Here is an 8,284-nt window from a genome sequence, read left to right as displayed (position 1 = left end):
CCAAAGAGTTGTCTATGGGTGAAAAGAGTAAAAAAAGAAGGAAACCACTGATGAGCTGGTGAATAAACAACATCGGACAGACCGGCCAAAAACAACAACGGCAGTTGACAGAAATGGTCATCAGTGTGAGAGCTGTGAAGAAAACCCCCAAAACAACAGTCCTTAACCTCACAGGGCAGGGGTGGGGCAGAAAAATAGACCATAGCACAACATGCAAACCAGTCATCAGCAGTGCCAATAGGAATTAGATACTGAAGATACAAATAAATACAGAGTGAAGGAAAAGGCAAGGCAAAGTGAAGGAAAGGCAAAAGCACATGAGCTCATGGGTCAAGCATGGTGGAGGTACTGTCATGGGCTACTTTATTAGTGGCTAACAGGCTCACTACTCTTTACTGATGATGTAACGCATGAAGATAACAGCAGAATGAATTCACAACCCTGCATCCTGAGAAACACCCTGTCTGGTAATTTACAGAGAAATGTGTCCAATCTAACTGAGAGGAATTTTATCATGCAGCATGATAATGACCCAAAACACAACAAAGGGCTTCATCAGCAGAAATATGCGGGAAGTTTTAGACTGGCTGAGCCAATCACCACACCTTATCCCAGCTGAGACATGAAGAAGTGACAGCAACTGAATGAAGCTGGGGTAACAAGAGCAAGGAAAGAGTTTGATTATGTCAGTGGGTCACCAAACTTGATGCAGTTATTGAAAGCATGTCATATTTGCACCCAAATATTTCCTTTAATGTACTTGAAGACTATATCTTTCTAAAGTTTTGCTCACCTAACATTTGGAAGGCTCACCATCAAACATTCAGAGGTGCCCTAAAGAAAAAGTATTTTAAAAACAGGTGATTATGTGATTATGCCCTGGCATGCCACAAAACTTTAAAAAATCCAACCTTCTGCAATTAAGAAAACAATAAAAAAGAAAGAAATATAATTGTTGTAGTCAGTCACAATAGTGTTTATAGATCAAGAAGAGGAAGAGGAGTACAGAGAAAAAAAATTATGCATTCAATGAATTGTTTGTTTTTGACTTTTTGCTCTTCTTATCTAGTAGCATTTTTTGTAGTGTTAGGAGTCTTGCCCAGGGACTCTTATTGGTGTAGCGCAGCATAGTCACCCAGACTCCCAAGTGGTGAGGTAGCTCACTAGCAGGTAGTAGTATTATCTGTTGCGCCACACCAACCAACCATTTCTGGCGATTTCTTACAGTTCGGTCACAGACATTGACGCCCGTTTCCGCCCACTTATTTCTCATTTGCTTTGTTGTGCTTTTTCTCTTTTCAAGACACATTGCTTTAAGTTTATCTTGACGCATTGATGTTTTCCTTGGTGTAGTGTGCTTCCCTTTTACAACCTTCCCATTTTGTTTGTACTTGGTCCAGATTTTAGACACAGCTGACTGGAAACAACCAACTTTTGCAACATTTTGTGATGATTTACCTTTTTTAAGAAGTTTTATATTTCTCTTCTTTGTTTCTACTGACATCTCTCGTGTTGGAGCCACGATTCATGTCAATCCACTTTGTGCAACAATAATTCAAGGTGTGAGCACTCTTGTTTAACTGAAGACTAATTTGCAGGTTTAATCTGATGCAGGTGTTTGTTTTAGAACGGCAAATTACAGAGCGATTCCATAATATTTTCCTCAGAATTTAGTGATTCCATATTTTTGTCCTCTACTTGATCTACAACACAATTTCTTTTTTTGCCATTATGCAAATTATACAATTGAAAGATTTTACTCCAAGAGTGGTGACTCCATACTTTTTGCCAGGGGTTGTACTTATCGGAGATATACCAACCAAAATTACACTTAAGTATATAATTGGCCTAAACTGACAAGTATACAAAAATGTTGTATACAAAGTACAAGTATACATAAACTTGTTAAACCACTGTCCTCACTGGTCTTTTCACGCTTACAGACAAGCTCATGGCCAGACAGCACAAGTACATCATCAAAACAAGCAAACAGCAAACATCCCAGTGACCTTTCATTGTCTGGGTAGAGAAAATGAATGTTTACACTATCTGAACTAACGTATTCCGACATTTCTGCAATTACACAGCTGACGACTGTGCACAAATCCTATCCTAATTACCCCAGAAGTGCGGTAGACGGTGGAATCTTAATGCTAGCATGTGTGTTTGTCATGGTGGGTGTGTAGGTGTAGAAATAGACTGGCACACTCAGTAATTTACACTTTTGTGCAGCAGTGGAGGCACTTTAAAGGAGTGATCGGTGGAGTGATGTCTTAACATGAAACAGGGAACAAATCAGTGAATCAAAAATAACTTTTTGCAGAAATGTTATGTAGTATAGACTCATATTTGAAAGGTTAAAATAAATGAAAAACTAAATTAACACAATTTCCCCTCATCCCAAATGCAGTTTATCAGTAATTTTGCTCTAAAGCTACAAGGCTAACGCAGCCAACAAGTAATGGAAGCATATAGATGCCAAACTAGCTTTGTGCTAACTGTATACCTAAATCATCACACACTTGTCTCAAGTCAAGTTGCTAAGTAATCTCAGTAATCTAATAAGCACTTAAGAACTATAACAAGCTTTGTTTACACTAATTGAGATGGGCCTGTGTATCCTCACACTGAAAGCCTCCTCTTTCCTCACTTCTACATATTCATTTTTTATACACTCCCCCTCAGATTTTCGCTGTTACCCAAATGACCAGCAGATTTATTTAAGAACTAAATCCATTAAAAATCCAGACCTTAGACATTTGGAAACTCTCTTATCGCAGGATGAAACATGACTTCCTCATGTCAGAAAATATTCAGGCTGAACTCATTCTCACTGCCTCCAAACTGACCTTTAATACAACTAATGCTATAAAAAGGCAATTTTTTGCTTTAGCTATAAATACATACCAAACTAGAAGTATAATATAATAGATCAATATTCTGATTTTGATTTTCTCATATTTATATCTGAACACCTTAAAACATGACATCTTTTAAACTTACTCATGTCTTCTCTCAGTTGGAGGCCTGTGTTTTGCCTGTGAAGACTGCAGTAGTTGTTAAAAAAGGATAAACCAACATGAAGATCCCTATAGATGAGTGTTGTCACAGTAGAAAAGCAAGCCATCAATCAGAGCCATTGCACAAGCATTGGGAATAAGCCGTATAACAACTAAGAATATCCTAAGAAAAAAAAAAACAGGTCAGCTAAGAGAAAACTCTCTATAGATGACATAGGGCCTGGTTATACCTGCCATTAACATGCGCTTTGTATCCAGATAAGATCTGGATCTACTTGGGCTGGATTCTGTTTACACTCGTCATTAAAATGTGTCCCCAGTGTGACACAGACGCTTTCTTATCAACATTGTGCAGCAAAATTGTCCTGCTCCGGGACACTGTGAAGAGTTGGGGGTTCTACAACACATTTGCCATAACTTTTCATTTTATCATTTTAAACCGCAAGTGCATGAACTCTGTACACAGCAAGAGAGCAAGTAAGGGAGATCGAGCATGAGGGACAGAGAAGCCAAGATCCACAGTAGTTATTATGCATATTAACGTTTATTTGACGTATTTGCACTTGCCAGACTGAATCCGATCACAGAAAATGCATTTCTAATTGAACTTGTATTAAATGTGGACGAGATCCATCTCTGACCACCTCCGAATGTGGTCTGAGTGATCTGATCGTAATCCGCTCACAATGTGTGTTTCTGGGTGTAAACAGGCTCTTAGTGGCCTCTCCTTCCCCTGGGTGTCATCCAAGACTCGACTCTAGCATTTGATGCCCAAATCAAGTAGCTGCTTCAGCTTATGCAAATCTGTTCTTGCTGCTGGACCAAGCTTCAGATGATCCAGAACTCTGCTGCTTGTCTTCTCTCTCATCTGCCTTCTCACCCACAGTCTCCACACTCTTCTCTGCCTTCCTGTAAAGTATTGCATGCACTTCAGGATTCTTTGGCTCAGAGTACAAAGCTCTTAACAATCTTGCTCTGTTTTATCTGTCAGATCTCCTTCTTCCTCATAAACCCACTCACTCTCTCAGGCCATTCTCATCACATTCTCTCTCTGCTGCGTGATGCTGTCTCACGGTCACGTTCTACTCTTCGAAGTTTCCACAGAGAACAGAGGCAGCCTCAGTCTCTCAGGCTGTTGTGTGGCTTCCAAAGCGACAGCACTCAGAGGACCAGGCTGGAGCCTGCGGCCGCAGTGTGTGTGATGGCCCGTCTGAGGCTCTGTGGCTCCGTGCCCGGCCTCGACTCTCCAGAACATTCCATGGTCAAGAGCAGGAGCGGAGAAGCACAGAAGGCCTTATACAGCCAAACATGGCGCCATTTCACCTCACAAAATGTTCACTCCATCACTGGATGATCTGAGGGCACAGAGATTAATGCACATTCTCTTGCAGCTCCTTTGAAATTGGGGCAGAATAGAAGTCCAACGAATGAAGTGATTCAGTCATGCTGCGTGTGTACCAGCTCAGTCCGATCTAATGCAGAAAACAGGGCCTCGAGGACGTACCACAGCTCCTTCGCACACACCCTAATCACATTTCTCTAAGCAAGAACTGGAAAAGAATAAATGGTTCATTTATTTTGATCAGAATGAAATAAACTCCCTAAACTCACTGTGCCTTTTGTACAAAAAAAAAAGAAAGTACACACACGAGGCCCCCTGGTGGCTTAGGGGTCCTACGCAACTGCTTAAACTCCTAATATGCCCAGAGATGGGCAGGCAGACAGGTACAAAGAAAGACAGTGGATGGACAATTAGGACAGAGTGAGGGAGAGAGCCAGGTGGAGACCGGGGCAGAGGAAGGCAGATAGATGCAAAAGAGGAGGGAGGTGGGGGAGACAGAAACTGAGAGATAGACTAAGAGGTGGAAAGTGAAAGCCAGAAGCAGGAGAGAGAGAAAGACAGGCAGGAACACACAGAGAGAGAGAAAGACAGATAGGGAGAAAAAGACAGGCCCCTCCTACTAGGACTCTATTAGTTGCAGCTGTGGGCTGTTGAGGGCATTCCTAATGAAAGGAGAGGATATAAATGCAGGGGTAAAGTTGGGGACACCCTTGTGATTCTCCTGTGAAAAGAGGAAGCTGCTGTCACCATGACTACGGATAGACAGTTTGCTTGCTTAGCGCTGTTGTTAGAACATCACTAAGGAAAAGGATGAGTTTACAGTGAATGGAAACAGCTACTGATTTGGTTGGACGTTGACTCATCATAGACCGAAATGTCATAGACATGAATGTCATTATTTTGCTACAGATGCTTTCAGAGGCCATCCACAAGCTTCTGACAGAATTCTGGTTCTTTTCTTATAGAGTGCAATTAAATTTGTTGGATTCCTGGCACAGCCCGACCTCAAAGCAGTCTAGTCTTGTCTTGCTATCCCTTTCTGCTGTGACACTGAGAATTTCCCCACTGTGGGACTAATAAAGGAGTATCTTATCTTATCTTATCTTATCTTAGTCTATTTGAGGTCAGGACTGGGAAGACCTTGGGAAGACCATCTCCAAAGCTTACCGTTAGCCTGCTTGATCTATTTTACATCTGTCGCTGATGAAAGGTGAAAGGTAAAGGTGCACGTATTTGTCACTGTACAGTGTACAGCGAAATGTGTCCTCCGCATTTAACCCATCTGGTAGTGAACACACACTCACACACACACATGTGTTAGGGGCAGTGAGTACAGACACACACCCAGAGCGGTGGGCAGCCAACTCCAGCGCCCGGGGAGCAGAGAGGGTAAAGGGCCTTGCTCAAGGGCCCAACAGTGGCAGCTTGCCGAGCCCAGGAATCGAACCCACAACCCTGTTATCGATATCCCGGTGCTCACTGTCCTGCTGGAACAACCAATTATGTCCAAGATTGAATGGTTTGAGGTTGAAGTCCTTTGTTATTCCATTCACTTACTAGTTTCACTGGCAGAGAAGCAGGCCAGAGCATGTTGCTACCACCACCATGCTTAACAGTTGGTACAGTGATCTTGGGGTTGAATGGCTCGCCTTCACTTCTCCAAACACACCTCTGGCAATTGTGGCCAAACGCCATAATCTTTAAACTGATGATTCTGGAATCTGCAGTTGTTTAGAAATGGCTCCAAGAGACATTCCTGTGTTTTGTAAATCTACAATCATCCTTCTCAGATCTGCACTGAGCTCTGCGTGTTGGTCAGTCCAATGAGTGCAAAAGTATACGTTTGTTAAAAGCTTCATGTGCATAATCAAAACTAATATTTGACTAAGTAAGAGCAAGAGAGTCTCCATTCCAACCCTCTAAATAACACCATTCATGCCCAGACACACACTCCTCCAGTCCTCTGGCCAGTGCTTTAATGAGAACTGAGCTGACACCTAAAACACAAATCACAGGCCACCTTTTAGGAAACAGTACATTTTCTAAGCAACTCCACCATTTCCCTAAATGTTTGCCAAGCCATGTCCTGGGAGAATGTGTTACATTAGCTTAACCACAGCATTTAGCTCTGAGCAAAGGCCTCACTTACATTCAACAGCTTTTCTGTCACGCACCGGAGGCTTATCCTTATCTGACTTTTATGATAGGCCTAGCTTATACGGGAATTTAAATTGCTGGATGATTATTTTGCCGAGGAATGTTTTCGGATGAGAGCATTTTGCATTTTTGTGTCACTCCAAGAGGGGAAACAAAATAAAGCCAGCAACAAAAAAAACAACAACTCAATAATATCTGGGATATCTTGTGATTCGATCTGTGAGAGCTTTGGGGGAAAGGGAAATTGCTACAGTGCAAAACAATTCAAGTCAAACACAGTCCACTCCAAGCGTGGTGTATTCCCATTCTTGAATAATTGAGTTATTCTGGTGCACAACTCTCTCTTATCGGCCTTTAGGCACAGTTTATGTTTTTGCTGGCCAGGAGGAAACCTCTGCAAAAACTGCTTTTTGTGTTAATGGTTCGAAACTGTGGAACTTTTGGAACCGCATTCCGTCGAGCTCGATATACTTTTTAAAGAAACAGCTGTTTTTGTTTTTCACTGAATAGATTTTAAACGTCTTCTGTCATTAGTTGGCTCTTTTGCTGCTGATATTTAACCTGTTTAGTCACACTGCACGAGATTTGTTAAACTGACCTAAAATGCTCCTTCAAATTGTTCCACACAACTGTGTCAAGCTGCTTCTAAGGTACTTGTTTGAGTAATACAGTATGTACTCAATGAATTCTCACATTTAAGAAGTTTATATATTTACAAGCTTGTTTATATAATCATATAAAATGATGTTGGTTTTACGTAAAAAAAAAAAAAAAGCTATTTTGCATCAGTTTGCAAAATAGTTGCATTGGAAGCTTGCAGATCAAAAGTCAAGGTCAGAAGCGCTATGAGGATTGTAGGAAATACAGAGGTAAACGCTGTAAACATGTACAAGACAGGAAACGACTACAAGATCATATCTATGGGTTTGGATATAACACCAAGCACAAAAGGATCAATTGTGAGGAAGTGGAAGCTTGAACTGTACCACCCAGGCACTGCCTACAGTCTGAAATGTAAAAGTGAAATGTTTAAAGTGCTTTTCCATTAAGAACCATGTTTGTATGGAGATGTGTGAGTGTAAAGAACCATTTTAATGGTCTAAAAGAACCTTCACTTCATGTAAAGCCTCTTTAGCAATAGCTATATAACAAAAGTGGTTCTTCTATGGCATTTATTTTTAAGACTGAAGACAAGGATGTCTCTAAATACCTCAGAGATCAGAGATAAATATCTCAGAGAGAAAATGAAACTTGTGATAGAAGCTGCAGCGAAGTCTTTGCCTTTCAACAGAACATTGATCCCAATCACAAGGCCAAAGCAACACAGACGTGGTTGAACGCAGTCGAACGCAACAGCCACTTCAGGAGAATATGGTGTTTTGGATCCTTTTCTTCACTTTTCTGAGATAATCTTTGTACTTCAGTAACACTGAAGAGCAGCACATCACCACCAGACGCCACATCACGAGGCATATTGGAAAATGGCTTGCTACATGAAACAGGCCCAGTGACCACAGCTTTGCCTGTGGCAGTGTCCACCGAATATAGCAGCTCAAAAGCGGGACACGACGAAGCGAGAAAGCAAGCTAGTATCCTTGCTAGGCTAAAAGCTAACTCTAGCTTTCTGGCTTTACCATCTCTTCAACTAGCTAACTGTACAGGCCTGAGGCCAGGATAGCAGCACTGTTGGGTAATAATACAAACAAAATACAGTGTTCTTGTTCCAGTATTAAAAACAAAGCTATGCTATAGTATGCTATGCTAG

This window comes from Salminus brasiliensis, chromosome 22, assembly GCF_030463535.1.
Source record: "Salminus brasiliensis chromosome 22, fSalBra1.hap2, whole genome shotgun sequence".
Taxonomy (NCBI): domain Eukaryota; kingdom Metazoa; phylum Chordata; class Actinopteri; order Characiformes; family Bryconidae; genus Salminus; species Salminus brasiliensis.
This window is presented reverse-complemented; position numbering follows the sequence as displayed.